Source organism: Saccopteryx leptura, chromosome 9 (assembly GCF_036850995.1).
Source record: "Saccopteryx leptura isolate mSacLep1 chromosome 9, mSacLep1_pri_phased_curated, whole genome shotgun sequence".
Classification (NCBI taxonomy): Eukaryota; Metazoa; Chordata; class Mammalia; order Chiroptera; family Emballonuridae; genus Saccopteryx; species Saccopteryx leptura.
In genome coordinates this window covers 45,200,499-45,223,125 of record NC_089511.1, presented here as the reverse complement: position 1 = coordinate 45,223,125, position 22,627 = coordinate 45,200,499, and the positions used below count along the sequence as shown (strand labels likewise).

At 47.5% G+C, this 22,627-nt stretch overlaps 1 protein-coding gene and 1 long non-coding RNA gene across 3 annotated transcripts in view; one reads left to right on the top strand and one right to left on the bottom strand.

The window, feature by feature from the left end:
- The window catches only part of LOC136380466 (uncharacterized), a 39,547-nt gene that overhangs the window by 916 nt on the left and 16,004 nt on the right, over positions 1–22,627 (top strand). The window contains exons 2-3 of one of the 2 annotated variants that reach the window (XR_010746953.1): positions 9,798–10,010; positions 11,693–16,240. This is a non-coding gene — a long non-coding RNA (uncharacterized lncRNA). Of the gene's footprint in view, positions 1–9,797; positions 10,011–11,692; positions 16,241–22,627 lie in introns of those variants that run through there. The other variant, XR_010746952.1, reaches the window with a different exon arrangement.
- The window catches only part of PAK4 (p21 (RAC1) activated kinase 4), a 52,343-nt gene that overhangs the window by 21,890 nt on the left and 7,826 nt on the right, over positions 1–22,627 (bottom strand). The gene's annotated exons all lie outside the window — the stretch shown is intronic.

Below are 22,627 nucleotides of genomic sequence, written 5' to 3'. Positions count from 1 at the left end.
CTCCTTTACAGAGAACTTACTTTGGGCCAGGGCCTATTCTCAGCATTGATTTTACCTCACCATTGCCCTCAATGGACAAGTTTTTATCTGGCCCATTTACAACGGAGACACTGAAACCTGGAGAGGTTGAGTGACATGCCCAAGGCACATGGCAGGGAAGTTAGGTACGTGCGATCTGTCCCAGTGCCTCTGTCCTAAACTAGCTTTTCTGAGCAACAGGCTAGCTTGTTCAGAACCCCATTTCAGAACAAGAGAAAAAGACACTCAGAGATGTGGGAACTGAGAAGGGGCCATGCTGGCCCGGCCTCAGACCCCTCACCCTTCAGACTCACTTCCTCTGCAGGACCTTCGCTGGCCCAGGTCAGATCTGCTGGTGTGGCTTATTTCTGTCTCACTCACAACGGAGGACTTGGGGGACAGGAGTCAGACTGCCTGGTTCTTCCCTATTCACTCTTTGGACCCTACGTCAGGCTGCTTCCACAGGAAGCCGTCCCTGACACCCTAGGCTGGATCAGGTGCCTCCTTTGGGACTGATGCTAGCATGCTGCCCCTCCAGGCTGCCACTGTCTCTAATATGTCTGTCACCTCCACTGGTTCACACATCTGCTGGGCTCCTAGCACATACCAGGCAGGCCTGTTGGAGGCCCTCAGAACTCAGCAATAAACAAACTAGGCAAAACTCCCTGCCTTGGGGCTGACATCGATTAGGACTGATCCCTCACTGAGGGGTCCTATGAGTGACAGGGACCAGGTTCGAGTAGGTGGCTGGGTCCAGGACAGGTGCCCAGTCGCTGGTGAGCCCGGTGTGAACAGTGAGTGGCCCAGGCAGGAAAACAAACACCTTGCCATTCCCCCACAGTGGCCAATTCCCTGACTGACGTCATCACTCAGACCAAGAAGGCCTGGAAATCCCTCAAGCCCCATCCTGTCCATCACCTCCTCAGCAAGCCAGAGGGTCCCAGCAAGGCTGGGGCCGGGCCTGGGGTCACAGCAGGGTAGGTAAGGGACCCCAGAAGTCCCAGATCCCAGGCCACACCTCCCCCACCAGGGTGGAGCACCTGTCAGGCAGCCACCCAGACAGGAGCCAAGTGGGGCGGCTCCCCTAACCTTCCCAAACTGGACAGGCTGGTTTGGGCTCTGGTGGGGGAGGGGTCAGGGATCAGGCAGTTCTGGCCAACCAAGGGGAACTAGGTTCCCAGGGGAGGTTGGGGGAGAGAACAGGAAGGGAGGAAGGAGAGAGCACCCAGCCTCCAGAAGTCTCATTTAAAATAAGGGCATCCCCTGGTGATAAGCCTCAGGGGCCAGGAGAGGTCATTCAAGATCCTCTCACACTAGAACAGATCTTCATTATAAAACTTTTTAAACACATCCCAAAACAGAGACCAAACCAGTGAACTCCCATAAAACCCACCACTCATATTCCCAACTGTTAACATTTTGTCTCATTTGGGCTTCATCTGCCCCCTTTCTTTCCCTTCCTTGTCCCTGGCTCGGTGTCTGTCTCTTTATTACACAGGCATATGGTTCAAAAGCCAGTGGCACCAGAGGGTAAACCAGTGGTAGTCAACCTGGTCCCTACCGCCCACTAGTGGGCGTTCCAGCTTTCATGGTGGGCAGTAGCGGAGCAAACAAAGTATAAATAAAAAGATAGATTTAACTATAGTAAGTTTTATAAAGATTTATTCTGCCAAACTTAGCAAAAATCCGACATAAAGCACTTGGTAAGTAATTATTATTATATACTTTAACTTGCTGTAATTCTGCTTTATAAATTTTATAAAGTAAAGTTACTTCCCTACTTTATAAATCACCATTACTGTGGAACCGGTGGGCGGTTAGAAAATTTTACTACTGAGAGAGATACAAAAGTGGGCGGTAGGTATAAAGAGGTTGACTACCCCTGGGGTAAACAGTAACAGGGTGGTTCTTCCTGTCCTGTCCCAGCTTGGCCCTGGAAGCAACTCTACTAGTTTATGGGGTTTTCATTTTTCCCTTTCTGAGAGAGCCTACAAATACACCTGTGAGTGAGGGCACGCACACACACAATTATACACTCTTTTTAAAAAATAAAACATAAATGTCAGCACATCACACAGACTATTCTGCACCTTGCTTTTCTCAAGAACATTCTTTGGAGTGCCACAGCACCTAGCAAAGGTGAAGACACACACAGGTCACGAGCACTCTCCTGGGTAGCTATCAGGAAAATGTAGTCCCTGAGCCCCAGGGACACATGTGGGAAAGTTCACAAAGCAGTCTGACTGCCAGAGAACGCAAATGCTCATCTCCAGGAAACGGGTAATAAAGTGTAATCTACGGGCTCCAATAAATTGAAACTGCGGGGCAATGCTCAGCACTGCCACGTTGTCCCGTGCAAGGGCCTCACCGCCCAGGGTGTTGTCAAACTCGGATCCTTGCCAGTCAGATAGCTGAAGTCTGGCCCCTCTCAGTCTAGTTGTCATCCGTATTTTTCTGCTTAGCAGGATGCACATCTTTTCAGTTATAAAAGCAATCATAATTCCTTTGCTGCAAAGTGTCTCTTCAAAGTCTTGACTTATTTTCCTGCGAGGTCAGGGAGAATTTTGTAAACCCAATGTTCCTCACCTGCTGAAAGCCTACTGGGACCTTCACGGCTAAAGCTACCTCCTTCCCAGGTTCCCCAGGCTCTTACCACCTCTTGGTCTCATTTCCCAATCGTCTCCTTCCCCAGTCATAGGCTTCAGTAACATGCAACTTCCTTCCCACATTCATGGATTCCACCAACAGAAGTCCAATCCACCACGTGCTGCCCAGTGCAGCATGGTCCTTGTCCTGTGGAGCTTAGAGTCAAGGATCACACAAATGAAATGTGAATTTCAGCTGACTCGCTGGCTGGAGGGACGAGGGTGTGGAGGCACCAGGCCACAGGTGAGCCAGTGGGCCTGAATCTGGAAGATGTAGCTCTGGCTGCCTTGTCTGTGGAGGATGGAACCAAGGAGGCTCGAGAAGGCGTGGGGACAAGTGACAAGAGTACATCACTGCTCCAAGCAACAGATGAAGGTAGTCAGAAGAGCTGAACACGAAGAGAAGGAGACACACAGGAGCTACCCCCCCCCAAAAAAAAAAGCAACACCAAGGATAACTCTGAAGCTGGGTAAACCAAAATGCTACCTTCCACACAAGGAGTCCAAGAGGAACTCCAAAAGTGCCAGGCCCCAAGCCCTGGAATAGCTCAATTTTGAAAAAGATGAATAAAGTGGGAGGACTCATTGTCCCCAATATAAAGCCCTAACAAATAGCTACAGTAGTCAGGACAGTGTGGAGAAACAGAGATCAGGGACCAGAGAGAGAACCGAGAAACAGACTCACACAAACACACCTAACATTTTAAATATACTGACTTGTTTCATTGTGGTAAAACATACATAATATTGATCATTTTAGCCATTCGTAAAGCATATAATCCAGGGGCATTCACAACACAAAACATTCACAATGTTCTGTAACCATCATCACTGTCTATATCTAAAACTTTTTCATCATTCCCAACACAAATCCTGTACACATTAAATAACAGCTTCCCATTCCCTCTTCACCCCAACCCCTGGTAACATCTATTCCATTTTCTGTCCGCATGAATTTGACTATTCTAGGGACCTCCTATAAACGGAATTTTACAGTATTTCTCTTGTTTGACTCATTTCACTTAGTATAATGTTTTCAAGGTCCACTCAAATGGTAGTATATATTAATATTTCCTTTTTTTTTTTTTTTTTTAGTGAGAGAGAAAAAGACAGGAAGTGAGAGAGATGAGAAGCATCAACTCATAGTTGCAGCATTTTAGTTCTTCATTGATTGCTTTCTCATTTATGCCTTGACTGGGGGGTTCCAGCTGAGCCAGTGACCCCTTGCTCAAGCCAGCGACCATGGTGTCAAGTCTATGATCTCACGCTCAGGCCAGCAACCCCATGCTCAAGCTGGAAGCCCATACTCAAGTCGAGCATGCACTCAAGCCAGTGACCTTGATGCTTCAAACTTGTGTCCTCAGCATCCAGGTTGACGCTCTACCACTGAGCCACCACCTGGTCAGGCTAAAAATAAATTATTTAAAATCTTAATTTAAATGCCAGACCCATTCCCACCTTTTAGCCTTTAAACAGGCTGTTCATATTCCTTAAAACACCCTTTCACACAGTAACTTCTGTTCCTCTTCTAGCCAGCAGCTCAAATGTCTCCTCCTTCAGGAAGCCTTTCCTGACTTCCTAGGCTAGAGCAAGGGCCTTCCACAGTCCTCTGGATTTCCACCAGCACAGCCAGAACACTCTGAACTGTGCTTTCCCCAAGGTGACTTGGCACTGTCACAGCCTCGAGTTCCATTAGGTAGGACCTCACTATCAGATCACCAGCCTGTCCCAGGAATCAGCCAGCACAGGGCTGGACTCAAGAGCAGATACACAGTGAATACCCACAAAATGAGTAAGTGAATGACAGCAACGATTCATTAAGAGGTTTCTCTGTGCCAGCTCTCTTTTGAGTGCTTACCTGGATGAAGTAACTTCCTTTAAAAATTTATTTAGTGAGAGGAGGGAAGGCAGAGACTAACTCCGCATGTGACCCGACCAGGATCCACTCGATAAGCTCTCTACCGGGTGATGCTCTGCCCATCTGGGGCTGCTCCTCTGTTGCTGACAACCAAGCTATTTTAGCGCCTGAGGCGAGGCCATGGAGCCATCCTCAGTGCCAGGGGACAGCTTGCTCAAACCAAGCCATGGCTGTGGGAGGGAAAGAGAGAGAGAAAACAAGAGAGAAAGAGAGAAAAGGGGGAGGAGTGGAAAAGCAGATGGTCGCTTCTCCTGTTTGCCCTGACCGGGAATCAAACCTGGGACTTCCACATGCCAAGCAGACCCTCTACTGCTAAGCCAAACAGCCAGGGCCGAAATAACCTTTCTATAACCCCATTTTATAAATAAGGAAACAGGCAGAAGGGCTGAGGGTAGCACATATACAAGGTTACCCAGCTACTGGGTGGCAGAGCCAGGTGGCGAACCCAGGTCTCCAGATCAAAAGCCTTTGATAACAATCTCCAACCCAGAGGGCCTCTCCATGAAAGACTAGATGAGATCACTAAACAGGGCCCTCAGGGGAAGCGGAGGGGCACAGGAGACAGGGGAACAGAAGAGACCCTCCCACCCCCAGCCCCCAGTCCATTCCAACATGGAGGGGGCGGGGCCTCATCTCTCTCTAACCAGAACCAGGATGATACCAGAGCCCCTTATAGGTGCTCAGGGAAAGCTCCTTCAACTGAATCCCATCTGGCAACCTGTAAAGCCAGCAGCGCCCCTCGCCCCGCAGGAAATGCCCACTTTCACTTGGAGGCAATGGTTTCAAACCAGGCTGGGGCAGGGGCTGCAAGCCTGGGGCAGAGGAATCCCAGAGCACCTCCCGAGGCTCTGCCAGGGCTGGCCGCTTCTATGTGGCTGGGGGGGAGGGGGGGGCACTCTGACACAAGCTGGGAGCATCCCTATTGGCATAGGCCTTTATTTATCCACCCAGAGAAACCTCAAGAGATAAATATTGAGAGCAAGCAGCAGCCAAGTGCTGGCGGCCTGGGACCATTTACACAGCTTTAGAACCTGAAGAACCATCCAGCAGACTATTTAGGGAAGCCCAGGAGGGACCACGGTGAGGCTTTAACCAGGGCACGAGTATTTCCTCTCTTAGCTGTTAATCGGCTTAAGGGGGTTCATCAGGTGATTCTCTGTTCTCTTGGGACATCTGAAATCTTTCATAATTCACAAAAAAGAAGTAATAATTAAAAGAAGAAAAGATGGTTCAATTTACTTGATAATGCTAGAAAGAGCACATGAAGGAAGGGACTTTTAGGGTGCTGGCAATGCTTGTCTTGATCTGGTTGCTGATAAATGGGTGTTTGCCTTATAATTAATTATTCATTAAATCAGGGAAGTTTTATACACGTTTACGTACACGTCATATTTTACACTCACACACAGGAAATATCAGTGATAGCAATTCTGACAGCTGGAATCTTCATCTACACATGCATGTGAGCACTGGCTCTCTCTCTTTCTATGTCTCAGACACACACTCTCTCTCTCTGTCTCTGACACACACACTCACTCTTTCTCTCTCTGCCACACACACACACACACACACACACACACACACACACACACACACACACAGGCTGTAACTGCTAGGGTAATCAGAGCAGCAAGTCCTCTGGGCCTCTTGCAGCTCTTTGCCTGCTTCCTGCAAGGAAGACAAAGCCCTGGAAGCAGCCGGCCCCAGAACCCTCGGACTTGGCCACAACACACAAGTACTCTACACATCCTGGCACTCTCACGTCCTGCGTGAGTCACGTTCCCCGGGGAGCCTTTCTGACCACGGGAACCCACCTATCCACATCCCTGGCCTGCCCTGGGCACTACAGCTGGGCACTCAGACTAGAAGGCATTGTTTAAGATTTGATAAAGTGTCCCATGGCAGGGACAGCCCTGGGCTAGCTCATCTGTGCTCTGTGCTGAAGACACAGGACAGCAGTGAGGCCAGCTACAATGCGTTATATGTAGGCAGCATGCTAGTGCAAAACAAGGCAATGAGCAGGGTGCTAACGCCCCCATGCTGCAGAGGAGAAAAGTGAGGCTCAGAGAAGAGAGGTGCTGGCCCTAGGTCACACAGTGTTTATCAAAGTCAGGATTCCATGCAGGTCTGACCCCAAGCCAAAGCCCACTCACTTAACCACATTCATCTTCTCATTCATTCATGCACTAAGTAATTCTTGATTATGCACTCAGTTACCCACTGTTTTAAGCACTGGGGACACAGCAGTGAACAAGATAGTTCCTCCTTCTTGCAGCTGGCATTCTAGTGTGGAAGACAATACACAAGAAAACAAAATGGGCCCTGGCTGGCTGGCTCAGTGGATAGAGCATCAGCCAGCGTGTGGACATCCCAGGCTCAATCCCTGGTCAGGGCACACAGGAGAAGCGACCATCTGCTTCTCTTCTCCTCCCTTTTTCCCTCTTCTCTCTCTCTCTCTCCCCCTCTTGCAGCCAGTGGCTCCGATGGTTCAAGTGTCAGCCTCAGGTGCTGAGAATAGCTCAGTTGATTCGAGCATTGGCCCTAAACAGGGTTGCTGGGTGGATCCTGGTTGGGGTACATGTGGGAGTCTGTCTATCTCCTCTCCTCTCACTTGAAAAAGAAGAAGAAAAATGTATATAACAAGTGAGGGAGACCACAAAGAACAGTCAGAGAAGTCTGGCGGGTGGCATGTGTGCAAGACCAGAGGAAGTGAGGGAGCCACGTGGGCATCTAGGGAAGAGCGCTGAAGGTGGAGGAAATGGCCACTGCAAAGGCCCGAAGACTGGGCCCACTTGGTCCATAGCCTGCCTGGTACATTCCAGGACGTGCGAGAAGGCCAGCGTGGCAGGGAGGGAGGAGAGTGGGAAGAGAGAGTGGCACTGTCGATGTCAAAGAGATCTATACTAAATGCGCAACAGCAGCTCCAGAGCACATGCCATACACCATGCCCTTTTCTACATGGTCACTGAGTCCTGACCACAGCCCTCTAAGGGAGGTAAAGTCCCCAGTAGGTTATGGAGAAGGAAGCAGGCGAGGGATGGGAAAGGTTCACAGGGTGGCCCAGCCGGCCAAGGGCTGGTCCAGGGCAGGAGTCTAGCTCTGTCCCTAAGGCTTAACCTTCAGGTCAGGCTGAAGGGGGTAGGCGTCAGGGACAATTCTCACCTGGAGCCATTTAGTCCTAGCAAAGTAGGAGCCCAAAGCTGTGCGTTTATGACAGTGTTCACTGAAGCTGGGAGCAAACACTGAGCCCTTTGTTTCCGGAGTTCCCAAACCTCAGTCCTGCAGGTCCCCGCTCCACTCTGCTGTATCTGGGTACCAGCACCACGAGGGGCAACTAGAGATTGTTCTCCCAATCTACTCACTTTTCCTAAAATTCAATTAAATTTATTTTTAAAAAGCATCCAGGTACTACTGTTCATATATAGCACTGCCTATGAAAGAAACGCAACCTGAATATAACCAAGTCTCCAGACCTAAATACCAATTTACAGGAAGCACAGGAACCAAAGAATATATTAGCTGACACCACAAAGAAGCATTAGCCAGGGTCTTTGATAGACAAATGACCCAAACAGCAAGCACACAAAAGAACTGAAGGAGGAAATCTTATGGATTACAGAAGACATAAGGGGCCTATCAACCAAATCCAAAAGTGTAGACCTGTCTGCACTCCAACTCAAACAGACAAATTAAAAAAAGGATGACAGCCTGACCTGCGAGGGCACAGTGGATAAAGCGATGACCTGGAATGCTGAGGTCACCGGTTCGAGGCTGTGGGCTTGCCTGGTCAAAGCACATATTGGGAGTTGATGCTTCCTGCTCCTCCTCCCTTTTCTCTCTCTCTCTCTCTCTCTCTCTCTCTCTCCTTTTCTAAAATGAATAAATAAAATCTTTAAAAAAGAAAAAAAGATGACAAACATTGGGGAAATGTGAGGCTATAAAGGTATATATATTTTCTGTGACAATGGTATTGTGGCTATTTTTAAAAAGAGTCCTTATCTCTTAAAGGAGGAAAATATGAAATATTTATAGCCAAAGTATATATTTGTGAATTGTTTTGAAATAATCACAGAGGTAGGGATAGGGTACAAATGAAAATCCTGGTAATGACTGGTGTATTGCTGAAGGTGGTAATGGGAAGTGGGGAAAATATTAGATCATGCTTCTGAAGATATGTGAACATTTCCATACATGAAGGTTTTAAACATTTTACAAAAGGAAATGTGACCTAGTCATAATAGAAAGAATTATGGATCACTCATCCTGTGGATCTTAACTATTAAATCCAAACATGTACCCTGCCTCTAATAATTGTAACAGTAATCAAGTCAACAGTAACCATAATGACATAAAGATCGCCCCCCTCTGTTGAGCGTTGCCCATGCACACTGACTCAATTACCCAGCTACCCTGGGAGGCAGCAAGAATCCTTCTGCTCCAGATGTGGGAATCAACAGAGAGATATCTGGGACTCAGGGCTTGGCCCGAAGTTACAGAGGAAGCTCTGCTGGAGTTGGGAGAGGCTGGAGGGGAAGCTGGGAGCACTGGGCCTTCATTCCCCCTCATTCCCATCAAATAATAAAGGCTCCTGCTATGCAATTATCACATCTTAGCATTGCAGTTAAACCATCAGCCACTCCACAGGAGCCTGAAATGGTAATGACAACAGATGACACCCAATTTTGAGCCAATGAAGTGGCAGGGATCAAGAATCTGTCAGAGTTCACCAGTCTGACAATCCTCCCCACAGGTGCAGAGCTGGCCCCAGTGAAATATAGAAACACCATATCCCTGACCATAGAACAAGTTTTGCAAGATTTGCAGATGAGTAAATAAAAAGAGTTCCGTAAAGGTCATAAATGCTCCCTAATGTCTAGATTCCGGAAAGCCCTCAGGATGCTGCCTTAACAACCTCTGGAAAAGGCCAAGATAACCGAGCACATTCTTTTGCTTTTTGTAAAATGCTTCGCTGAGCACTCTCTCCCTAGATTGTTCCAACGATAACCGAAAGCCTGTTTCGCTTCTGGAAAACTGCTTTGGCTAGATGCTCACCCCCTCCCCTCCCTTCTTTTTACCTTTAAAAGCAAACCCCTCAGTTCGTTCAGGGCCGCATGATTAGATAACTACAGTTCCCATGTGGTCGCTGGCATTAAATTGAAGACTCCTTAATTTGCTACTTAATTGTGTGGCAAAACGTTTGTTTCCTCGCTTTACAGATATAACATTTATGTCCTTTGGACACATTTGGTTTCTGCCACACAAGGGCAACTGGCCTCCTCCGCCTAACTGCCAGAAACGGAAACCCAGCAGGGGACACGCCACGTGAGACATTCCAAGGCCCCACTAGTCTTCTGTCTGGCCGACAGTCAGCCATGGACAAATGAGCATGCCCAGCCACCCATTTGGAGTCATCTGGAAAGCCTCCGGAGGTGAGCAGAGCAAATTTTCAATTTGCTCAATTTGTAACTTGCTTGTGGTTAGCCGTCTTGCACCTACTGTGATCGAGGATCGGACACTATAGCACTCACACAATGGGCTCTCAGGGCCAAGACACTGGCGGAGAGTGAGTGTGCTCTCAGGGAAGACATTAGTGGGGACTGAGTTAAGTCCTGCCTCGGGCTTCCCGGGACACGTCTGTTTGTGCTGTGTTCTTGCCGAGATCTTGTTCCTTGCTTTGCTTTGTTATTCTGTCTCTACACTGAAAACCCCTGAATGAATGGTGTGTGAATGAGGGGCTCTGGTGCCTGCACCCGAGTTTCCAGGTTGTGGCTCCTCATGGGGCACCCCCTTCCGTGGTTTGTCAAACTTTGTCTGAAAGCTCTCTGTCCTTTGGTTCTCCAGGGATTAACCCAACGGGGCACATTTTAGAGAGCTGGCACAAACCTCAGTTCTTGATCCCTTTTGTGATCTTGGGAAGCTCATTTATGTTAATATTGTTTGTAACAATAGGGGAAGGGCAACGTAAGAGCCAAACTCTCCTTGAGTATATGCTTAAAAATTTCAAAATTGGATTTTCTAATAATTACAGTGTAAAATTAAGCAGAGGGAGACTTCAAACTCTTTGTGAATTAGAGTAGCCCTCCCTTAGGGCAGCGTAGCCAACACAGGGCTCAGTAGGTCCTAGAGATGTCAGAGCTGTATAGAATACAATAGCTAAGCCCCAGGGCCACCCAGACCAACTCTCCTACATAGATCAGTGGAGCGCCCTGGTAGGAAACCCCCCTCCCTAGGAAAAGGCCATGCAAGCAGGGACAGTCATCATGTTTTATTAGCAACAGCCCCAAAATCAAGAAAGAAGGTCCCTGTCTTACAGACTGTTGAGGAGGAATCTGAATGACCTCCTCCATATCCTCCTTCTCCATTGGCTCCACCTGCATCAGACAGCCCAGAGCCACTGTGATGGCAGGCTAGGAGGCAAGAAAAGAAAAAGGAAGCAGAATCCCTCTTACCATTGAGAGAAGCCCCACCAGCGAGGGAAGGGAAAGGGAAGAGCCTTTTCTTGTTTATGTCCCTTTCTCCTCTAGTGACTTGTGTAATTAGAAGGCTCAGAATCCTCCTTTCTCAGAGAAGCCTCAGGCCCTAACAGGACTGTTAGAATTTGTATTATACACACTTTGCCCCACTTGGGACGACTGCCAGCAGCTTCTAGTTACCTTGTTTACTGCTGAAGAAAGGGAAAGAATCAAAACAGGCGAGAAAAGCTGCTATGTTAGGAATAAATGGGTCTGAGGAGGATAACTGAGACCACCTCGAGAAGGTGTTCCCGGTTACCCGGCCTAAACAGGACCCTAACACCACAGCAGGATGGGAAGCTTTGAACATTTTTCAGTTTCTGTTAGCTGGGATCAGGGGAGCTGCTAAGAAACCCATGAACTTGTCTAAGGTGTCAGAAGTTATTCAAGATCCTCAGGAGACTCCCGCGGCTCTCTTATAGAAAGACTTCCTGGAAGCCTATAGGGTCTATACACCTCTAGACCCAGAGGAATCAGAAAATGCTAGGGCAGTTAACTTAGAAACTTTACCCAGTCTTAGACTTAAAGGATGCTTTCTTCAGTATTCCCCTGGCCCTGTAAGTTAGCCAATCTTTGCCTTCAAGTGGAACATCTCACAGGCAGGCATTTCAGGCCAACTAACCTGGACCAGATTGCCACAGGGCTTCAAGAATCCACCGACCCTCTTTGATAAGGCATTAATTACATCAGGACCTGCTGGCCTTCCACCAGGATCATCCAGAATGCACGCTGCTACAGTACGTAGATGATTTGCTTCTAGCTGCAGAAATGGAGGTAAGCTGTCAGACAGCCACTGAGGGTCTTTTATAAACACTGCAAACTCTGGGGTACCAAGTGTCAGCTAAAAAGACACAACTCTGCACCTCTAAGATGACCTACCTAGGCTGCCACATTGAGGCGTGGAAGCGTACTGGCTCCTCCAGCCGTATAGAAGCTATCCTTTGGATCCCAACCCCCACCACCAAGAGACAATTTCAAGAATTTCTCGGCGCAGTTGGATACTGCAGGTTATGGATCCCTAGGTTTGCAGATAGCCAAGCCTTTGTACTCCTGCACGGCAGGAACCCAAGAATTAATTTGGACAGATAAGGAACAAGAGGCTTTCAAAATCCTCAAAAAGGTCCTCACTAGGGCTCCTGCCCTGGCTCTGCCCAAAATTACAAAACCTTTCCAGCTCTTTTGTTCATGAGAGCAAAGGAATCGTGAAAGAGGTCTAGACCCAGATGCTAGGGCCGTGGCGTGGGCCTGTTGCTTACCTCTCCAAGCGGCTAGACTCTGTTGCATCTTTATGGAAAAACTGTCTCAGAGCCATAGCAGCCTCTGCTATACTAGTAAGAGAGGCAGATAAATTGACTATGGGGCAAGAACTGTTCTTAACAGCCCCCCATGCAGTACAGACTTTGCTTAAGGGGACTCCAGAAAGGTGGATGTCTAATGCTAGAATCACACAGTATCAGGCTATGCTCATCGATCAGCCTCGCATCAAGTTTATTCAGACTCAGGCCATCAATCCAGCAAGCCTGATGCCTGATGAGGATGTTAGCATCCCCTTGCATGACTACTCTGAGGTACTAGACTCTGTTCAAACTGCAAGGCTGGACCTCACTGATAAACCCCTAGCTGGTGTAGAAGAACAGCTATTCACAGATGGTAGCAGTTTTGTCTTGGACGGGGTTTCACATGTGGAAACAGCTGTAGTGACTCTTGATAAGGTCATCTGGGCCCAAGCCTTGCCCCACGGGACCTCGGCTCAGCAGGCAGAACTATCGCTCTCACCTAGATGTCAAGGTGGGCCAAAGGAAAGAAGGTCAATATCTACACTGACAGTAGGTATGCTTTTGCTGCTGCTCATGTTCATGCAGCAATCTACAAAGAGAGAGGATTTCTGACATCTGCTGGTAAGGACATCAAAGAAGAAATTTTAGCCTTACTAGAAGCCATTTGGTTACCAGAGACTGCAGCCCTTATTCATTGCCCAGGGCACCAGAAAGGAAACTCACTAGAGGCAAGAGGAAATAGGTCTGCTAATCAAGCAGCAAAATAAGTAGCCCTGCCTGACCAGAAGGTGGCGCAGTGGATAGACATCGGACTGGGATGCGGAGAACCCAGGTTCGAGACCCTGGGGTCGCCAGCTTGAGCGTGGGCTCATCTGGTTTGAGCAAAAGCCCACCAGCTTGGACCCCAGGTCACTGGCTTCAGCAAGGGGTTACTCGGTCTGCTGAAGGCCCGCGGTCAAGGCACACATGAGAAAGCAATCAATGAACAACTAAGGTGTTGCAATGCGCAACGAAAAACTAATGATTGATGCTTCTCATCTTTCTCCATTCCTGTCTGTCTGTCCCTGTCTATCCCTCTCTCTAACTCACTCTCTGTCTCTGTAAAAAAAAAAAAGAAGTAGCCCTAAAACCAGTGGGGCCTTTAGAAATTTTAGTGACTTTGCCAGAACCCTTGTTGCCAGAGGCGCCTTTGTATAACCAACTAAAAGAAGATTTTGCTGACAAGAAAGGAATGTCTAAAATTAAAAAAGAATAGTTAGAACTGCCAGATAAGAGACTTTTCTTACCTGAAGCCCTAGGCAGAGAGATTATCAGTCAGTTACATCGAGCTACTCATCTAGGCCAAAGCTAATAAAAAATTACTATTTGCCTGACTAAGTGGTGGCACAGTGGATAGAGCCTTGGACTGGGATGCGGAGGACCCAGGTTCGAGACCCCAAGGTCGCCAGCTTGAGCGAGGGTTCATCTGGTTTGAGCAAAGCTCACCAGCTTGGATGCAAGGTTGCTGGCTTGAGCAAGGGGTCACCTGCTCTGCTGTAGCTCCACCGTCAAGGCACATATGAGAAAGCAATCAATGAACAACTAAAGTGCCGCAACAGAAAAAAATATTGATGCTTCTCATCTCCCTTCCTGTCTGTCTGTCCCTATCTATCCCTCTCGCTAACTCTCTGTCAAAAAAAAAAAAAATTACTCTTTGCCAGGCTCAGAATCTATTATAGAAAGCATAATGTCCAAGTGTTTAGTATGTGCTCAAGTAAATGCTAAGCAAAGTAGAGAAGTTAAAAAAAAAAATAGGGAAAGAGGAGCTTTCCCCAAGAGAACATTAGGAAATAAATTTTACTGAAGTAAAGCCACCGGCACAGGAATATAAGTACCTATTAGTTTTTATTGACATCTTTTCAAGAGGGGTAGAAGCTTTTCCTATTAGAAATAAGACCACAAAAACAGTTATTAAGAAATAGCTGTATGAAATTATTCCCAGATTTAGCTTGCCCATTAATATTGGGTCTAATAATGGGCTTACATTTGTATCCAAGATCTCACAGTTAGTAGGAAAGGCACTCAATATTAACTGAAAATTATATTGTACTTATAGGCCTCAGAGTTCGGGACAAGTCGAAAGAATAAACCGAACTCTGAAAAAAAGTCCTAACTAAATTCATTTTAGAAACGGGTGAAAACTGAGTCAATCGCCTTCCCTTTGTTATTTTGAAAACATAATGCACCCCTTACCTAGCAGAATTCACCCTGTATAAAATTGTACTAAGCGGGGCAACACTCCTCCCTAAGCTGCCTTAAAGACACCCTCGTAGATGGTGCAGACGGATCGCACCAACCCCTGTTAAGATGACCCTGAGAAAGATGACATGCCCTGCTCTAGCCACAAACAAAAGTTGGCTGATCTACGTACTCCAGAAGCCTGAGGAACCTCGCCGTAGGATTCCTTATAATTGAACTTTGGGAAGGGAGGGAAACTAAGGTCAAAGAAAAGCCAGAACAACTCATCTTAAGGTTTAATATATGTGCTGCTACGAGTCATACAGAAAAGGGTGTAGGTCCTTTTGCTGGGAGAGAAACTACAAGGTAAATGAAAAATATATGTATGCTCATAGCTACCCCTGTAAATATTAGTCATGTGTCCAATAGGCTACTTAGGGAGAGGATACCTCCAAAAGGAAGTATATTTTAAAAGACAATTGCTTGTTGCTAGCTTGGTTGTCACTGAAGGTTGAGGTTTTTAAAAATTGAGTTCTGATTAATTAAAAAAGAATTACATAATTTTAACAATAAAAAGTATAAAGTATAGAGATACTTTTTTAAACAAGAAAAAAATAAGTTGTTATAAAAGCTAGTTATTTCTGAATTAAAAAATTCATGAAAGTTGAAAATTTATGTAAGTTGCAGAAAATTAGTGCAGGTTGTAGGTTTGTACAAAAAAACAAAACAGGTTTAGAGAACAGAATAAGCCTCTATTGTATATTCTAATATTTGTTATGCCTCAAGTTTATTTGTATAGAGGAAATAGTTTTACAAAATAGAAAAGGCTTAGATTTATTTTTTCTTCAACAAGGTGGCTTATGTATAGCATTAAGAGAAACTTGTTGATTTTATGCTAATAATTCTGGAATTATTAAGGAAAGTCTACCTGTAGTCAGGAAAAACAGAAAAAAAAAGAAAAATATTTGAACAGTCAAAAAACTGGTTTCAGAGAATATTTAATTAGTCATCCTGGCTAACAACCCTATTGCCTGCGGTGATTGGTCCTCTTACTTTAATATTGGCTTGTCTAATATTAGAACCATGTTTGATCAATTTTATAACAAGATTTGTTCAAGAAAGGGTAAACTCTATTAAATTAATGAAAATCAGAGGGCAATATACAATTATCTAAGACAATAGCGATAAAACTGAATCAAGGATTTGATTAAAAATTAAGTAAAACCAGTAGGGAATGAAATGTAAAAACACCATATCCCTGACCATAGAACAAGTTTTGCAAGATTTGCAGATGAGTAAATAAAACGAGTTCCGTAAAGGTCATAAATGCTCCCTGATGTCTAGATTCCGGAAAGCCCTCAGGATGCTGCCTTAACAACCTCTGGAAAAGGCCAAGATAACCGAACACATTCTTTTGCTTTTTGTAAAATGCTTCGCTGAGCACTCTCTCCCTAGATTGTTCCAACGATAACCGAAAGCCTGTTTCGCTTCTGGAAAACTGCTTTGGCTAGGTGCTCACCCCCTCCCCTCCCCTCCCTTCTTTTTGCCTTTAAAAGCAAACCCCTCAGTTCATTCAGGGCCTCTGATTAGATAACTACAGTTCCCATGTGGTCACCGGCATTAAATTGAAGACTCCTTAATTTGGCTACTTAATTGTGTGGCAAAACGTTTGTTTCCTCGCTTTCCAGATACAACACCAGTGCTCCCAACCCTAGTGGGACGGGTGCTCTCCCCGCACTCTCTCCACTCTAGGGGCAGCGAGGGAGACTGGAGCACAGTGACATCAGCATCCTTCCCATCCCTGTCCTGGGCCTGCAGAAACCATCTCCCTTCCGTAACTTCAGTAGGATCCTGGCTCTAAACAGGGAAGCCTGGGAAAGCTTCTGCCAGGGGGAGAGGGAAGCAAATACTGAGGATGGGAAAGAGGGAGAGAGAGAAAGAGAAAGGATGGGCAGTGAGTCAGAGAGATGCAGTCAAGTCCTGGGGGTGGGGAGTGGGAGGTGGGATAGGACAGTGACAGGCTGCACCGCCAGGGACAGAAGAAATCTCTAGGCCTCAGTTGCCTCATTCATAACATGGGAGTAATAGTCACATCTTCCTATAGTGTGGCTATGGGGGTGACGTGATAATCATGCCATGTCAGAGCCTAGAAAAATGTCCTGAACATCATAAATGGGAATACTTTTGCTGTCATTTCTGTAGGCCAGTGGCTCTCATCCCAACTCAGAGTCACACTACAGTCACCAAGGGAGCTTTAAGAAAAAAAAAAAACAATGCTCAGATACCATAGCCAGAGATTTGGAATCAAACGGTCTGAGCTTGGGTCCCTGTATAGAGGCTCCACCTGATGACTCATGTGTAGCCAAGGATGAGGATGGGATTGGGGGGTGACGGAGGGGGGGGGTGGCTGGGCAGACTGATGAGGGAGGGAAAAGGAGTGGGAGAAGGACAAGGTCAGTACCCAGGAGGCTCCTCTCTGCCTGCCCACCATCCCCCACCTTGCACCACCAGGAGTCTGGGGCCTGCTAAGGAATGCAAGGAATGAACCAGGCCTGGCACGGCCATGTTCGGATCCCTTCCCCCACCAACAAACTCCCAGGAGCCCACCCCAGTCAGTCCAGCCCAGCCTCCCACGAAGGCCACAGCCTGAACGCCTGCTCCCAGCCATTACACAGGAGCACTAGTTCTGAACTGCTTCTCTTCTTGGGTCCCCTGCAACTCAAATGCTGGACCAGGGAGCCCAGCTCAGACACCCCTTCACAAAGCACTCACCAGTGGTGGAATGAGTAACCCTGACAGCAGGCAAGGGGAGGCCAGAGCTTATCACCTGCTCTGGCTGGTGGGGAAGTCTGAGATGGCTTCCCAGAGGTAATGGCCTTCATGCCAAGACCCAAAGAATAAATGAAGTGAGAGTACTAAACAAAGGCCAGTCAGACATTAGTGCAGCCAGCAAGCAAAAGGGGGCAGAGTCTTGTGGACCCAGTGAGGGAGTTGGTCTTGGTTCCTCCCTGGACAGTAGGAGCTATGGAAGGAGTCTATGCAGGAAGGGACCCACTCTAACCTTAACCACACCTGCTGCCCTCCACCTCCACCTCTTCTCTCCCAGGCATTGAGAAGCCTAACTCACCCAGAGGGTGCTAGGGTATCCCTAGCCCCCCCCCCCCCGGGTTAGGGCTGGGCCCTGGCTCCATCAGGCCACACTGTGAGGAGAGACCCTACTGGAGCTGCTGCCTGCATCCCTGAGCCTGTTCCCAGATAATTAAACTGTAAGCTGATTAGTCAAGGCAAACCTTTAATTAGCCCTTGAAATTATTCAGGAAAATTACAATCTACTCTGCAGGCACCCTGCCTGCCCTCTGCCAGGGCCCAGAGTAGTACCAGGGAGGAAGGAGGGGATGCCGCTGTGGTGAGAGCCTCACCTAGCAAGGCCTAACCTAGGGAGCAAGGCACCTCGTAGGAGAGGAGGGCACAGGCTCCCCCAGCTACCGCGTGAAACACCTGGGAGTAAACCCAGCATGAAGTACCTGGGAAGAAGTGGGCTACGCCTGTCATGGAAAACTATGACACTTCTGAGAGACATCAGAAAAGACACAAATAAATGGAGAGACAGACCACGTTCATGGACTGGCTCAATGTCATGTCTGTGTATATGACAGATGCTTGTCTAATATTTAAATGAGATTACAAAAAGCCAAAAATGACCAAGACAAGTGGAAGGGCTTGTTCTCCTATGATCAAGACTTATTATAACTATAGAAATCAGGACACTGTGGCATTGCTCCGGGAATAGACAGACAGAGCAAGAGAAAGAAGACAGCTCCCAGAAACAGACCCACTTACGCAGAAACATGATTTATGATCAGGACCACAGTGGAGAAAAGTTGGTCTATTTTTAATAAATGGGGATCCAGGTGGTAAATATAAAACTGGATGCCTACCAAACACACACACCAATTCCAGAATGAATAAACTAAATGTGATAAGCAGAACCATAAAATTATAAAGGAAATGAGTGACAAATGTGACTACATTAAGTACTTCTGTTCATCAAAACACAATAAAAAAAAGTGAAAAGGCAAGCACAGAATAGGAGAAGATAGGTAACTAACACCTTAGAAATAAAAGCTCTCCTCTAGAATCTAGGATTTAACTCAAAGAGATAAAAAATAAAAATGCAGATAGCCCAAGGGAAAAAGAAGCACATGACTTGAAGGGGCACTCGACAGGAGAGGCACTCCAGATGTTCGAGGAACATGTGAAGAGCTGCTCCACCTGACCGAGCACCAGGGAAATGCAAATTAGCACCCTGAGGAGATGCCACCACATCTGCTCAGCACTGGTCTGCCGCCTGGGCCAAGCACATACAACTGGTGTCGTCCTCACCCTCCTTATCTGTGAAACAGGTAGGCTTGTCGTAGCCATCTTCTGGGATTTTAAAAAGGATTGGGCAGAAGTGTGGGAGTGCTGTGCAGGGCACTGGGCCTGGCACATTCCACCCCTCAATTAGTTTTTCTTATTAATCAATCGGCCCAAGGAAGAAGGACTCCCCAGGCCTAAGATTATTTCAGGCCTTCTCTTGCCTCCAGGCATGGGTGCCTGAGAAGGCTGAGAGTCCGAGACTGGCTTCGTCCAAATGGGTAGCAACTGGGTATGTTTAGCCACCACTGTGTCTGTGGAGGCCAGCCACTAGGGCCAGGTACTCCAGAGTATTTGTGTGAAGAAAAAGAAAACAATCACATTCACATTTACATGCCAGGCACTGGGGAAGTGTGTTAGGATTAGAACTTCAGAGGTGCGCCAAGACACCCAGTAGCCTCAGTTCTAGAGAGAAAGAAGCTGAGATATGGAGAGGTCTGAGCGGCTGTCAAGATTCAAATCCAGCCTGATCAGGTGGTAGTGCAGTAGACAGAGCATTGGACTGGGACGCAGAGGACCCAGGTTCAAAACCACAAGGTCGCCGGCTTGAGCAAGGGGTCACTTGGTCTGCTGTAGCCCCCAGTCAAGGCACATATGAGAAAGGAATCAATGAACAACTAAGGTGTCACGACGAAGAATTGATGCTTCTCATCTCTCTCCCTTCCTGTCTTATCTGTCCCTCTCTCTGTTGCTCCCTCTGTCTCTGTAAAAAAAAAAAAAAAAAAGATTCAGGCCTGACCTGTGGTGGCGCAGTAGATAAAGTGTCGACCTGGAAATGCTGAGGTCGCCGGTTCGAAACCCTGGGCTTGCCTGGTCAAGGCACATATGGGAGTTGATGCTTCCAGCTCCTCCCCCCCTTCTCTCTCTGTCTCTCTCTCTCCTCTCTAAAAATGAATAAAAAAAAGATTCAAATCCAGACCATCTGAAGCACTGACCCTGACGCTAGTTTTCCTTCAATTCCTCAAATGCCCGTACCCTCTCCCAGCTGGACCCCAGCACAGGCGGCTCCCCCAACCTTCAGTGCCCATCCACCCCCCCAGGCTAACTGCAAGTGCCATTTCCTCCTCAGGAAGCCTGCCCTGTATGCCTCACCCAGGGCAGGTCCCCAATCCTAAATTCTAGCAATAACACTTACCACTTATTACAGTTCATTCATTCATTCATACATTCATTCATTCATTCATTCACATTTGGTCCACCAGCGTTTACTGAGCCACTACATATCATGTTCTGATGATACAGCAAAGGGACACAGTAAGCTAAGTTATGGGCAGCGAGGACAATAAACCAATTGAACCACAAATTATAATGTAACATAAATAGCAATGATGAGTGCTACAAAGAAAATCAAGCAGGAGAAGGTGTGGGGAAGAGAGAGACAGGTCACAGAGACAGCAGCAAGAACAAAGGCCCTGAGCTAGGACCTAGCCTGGCATGTTCTAGGGGTTGCAGCAATGGTGAGCAGAGAAGCTGGGCCAGAATCTTGTGGGTCCTCCAAGGCTTCTCCTGAGAGAGATAAAGCCAGGGGAGGGTCCCATGGAAAGGGTCATGATCTAACCCAGGTTTCCTCTGGCTTCTGTGGGGACAGACTAAGGGGGCAGAAGGAAGAGAGGAGTGAGGAGAATGCCGAGATGCTCCAGGCTGGAGAGGAGGGTGGCCTGAATCGGGGGTGACAATGGAGAGTAAAAGGTACCAGGTTCTAGTCTGAAGGTAACAGGCTTCCCTGATCCCATGGATGTGGAGGAAGAGGACAAGAGGAATCAAGATGACACCAGATTCTTGGCCCAATCAAGAGGATAGATGGGGTGCCTGTTACCCAGACAGGGTCACTGAAGGAAGAGAAGGGCTTTTTCACCTGTCTCTGTGTGGCAATTCGGTCAAGGACTGTGTCCCCTGCCAGGGGGGGAGAGCCTGTTGTGTTCAATTCTGGGTCCTGTGGCTCCAGCACAGGGCTTATCAAGGACTAAGCACTTGACTGCTATTGGCAGGAGGGGCAAGAGCTAGCATGGAGGGGAACACGGGGAGGGACTCATAAAACAAGGGACATTTTTCAGTGATAACAAACACGTTCCTTTTGCAGAAGAACAGAATATAAAATGTTTGATAAACAATTAAAAAGTCTGACAAAACAAGTGTTGGTGAGGATGTGGAGCAGCTGCTGGGCATGTACACAGGTACAAGCACTCTGGAAAGTTGTGTGGCAGTGTCCGCTAAAGGTGCCGATACCCTACCCTCTAACTCGAGCAGCAACCCCTGCCTATGGTCCTTGGAGAAATTTGTGTACACACACACACACACACACAGTGGGCATGTTCAAAGAGGATGTTCATATCTGCACAGTAGGAGACAGAGAACTGTCTCACTCACACCACAAAATACTACATAGCAATGACAGTGAACAAACTGCCAATACACACGGCCACATGCACAGAGGGTGAAAGAAGGCAGGAACAGACAAGGACCTGAGAAGGATCCCATTTACGTCAAGTTCAAAAGCAGGCAAGGTGGCACTGGCACTCTAAATTCAGGGATGCACACCTGGTAAAAGCTACCTGGGAAAGTAGGGACACAGTGACCCCTAAGATCAAGGGAGTGATCACTACTGGGGTTGTGATGAAGGGGGTGATGGGGGTTTCTAGGATGCTGAGCTCTCTGTCTTCTCCTGGGTCTGGTGACCTTACCATTACCTTATCATTATCTATCAAACTGATATGTTCACTTAGGGACTTTCACATATATATATATATATATATATATATATATATATACACACACACACACATATATATACATACACACATACATACATATATACATATATACTATATATATATGTATATCTATATATACGGCACTTCAGAGTCAAATAACTTGGGGCAGAATACTGTGGAAGTGTGGGGGAAGGGGGGCAGGGCTGTGGAGGCCCCTGTGGGCAGCAGAGGAGGGACACCTAGGAAGAGAGGGGTCAGAACTCCCTGGTGGGTCCTCACCTGGGGGCTGATATACTAAAGAGCCCTGCCCTCCCACAATGTCCTACTTTCTCCCCTGCCCAGCACTGATGGGAGGGAAGGGCAGAGAGAGAGGAGGAGGGAGGGTGGAGGAACAGGACAGCAGGCCACTTCCTGTGGTGTGGGAGTGGCTGAAACCAGAACAGGGAAGCCAGCCGAAACTGCAGCACAATGCCACTTTATCAGGAGTTTCCAGGTTAGGGCACCTGGGAGTCACTGGGGAGGGCCCAAGAGGGAGGCCCTATGCGGGGTCCCTGCCCGGTGACCCCACCTGTCAAGGAGTTCCCCTTCAAAGCTCTGCTGCAGCTTGCCTGGACTGAAGACACAACTGAGGGGCCAGATGGGAGAGTTTCCTAATCCCTGAGGCTTAGTTAGGGTGGTGGCAGAGGTGATGTGCCACAGGGGTTGGAGCCAGAGTGGGCAGCCAGCAGCCTGGGGCCAAATCCCTGTCTGCCGGCTCTGTGACCTCAGGCAAGTCTCCCAGGTTCTCAATTTCCTCCCCTATAAAAGCGGAATAGTAACACTTACAACTTGGGGGTGCTGGGAAGATCCCATAAGTGAGTTCACAGAAAGCATTAAGAACAGTCTTTTCTGTGAATATTAACAATATAGAGTA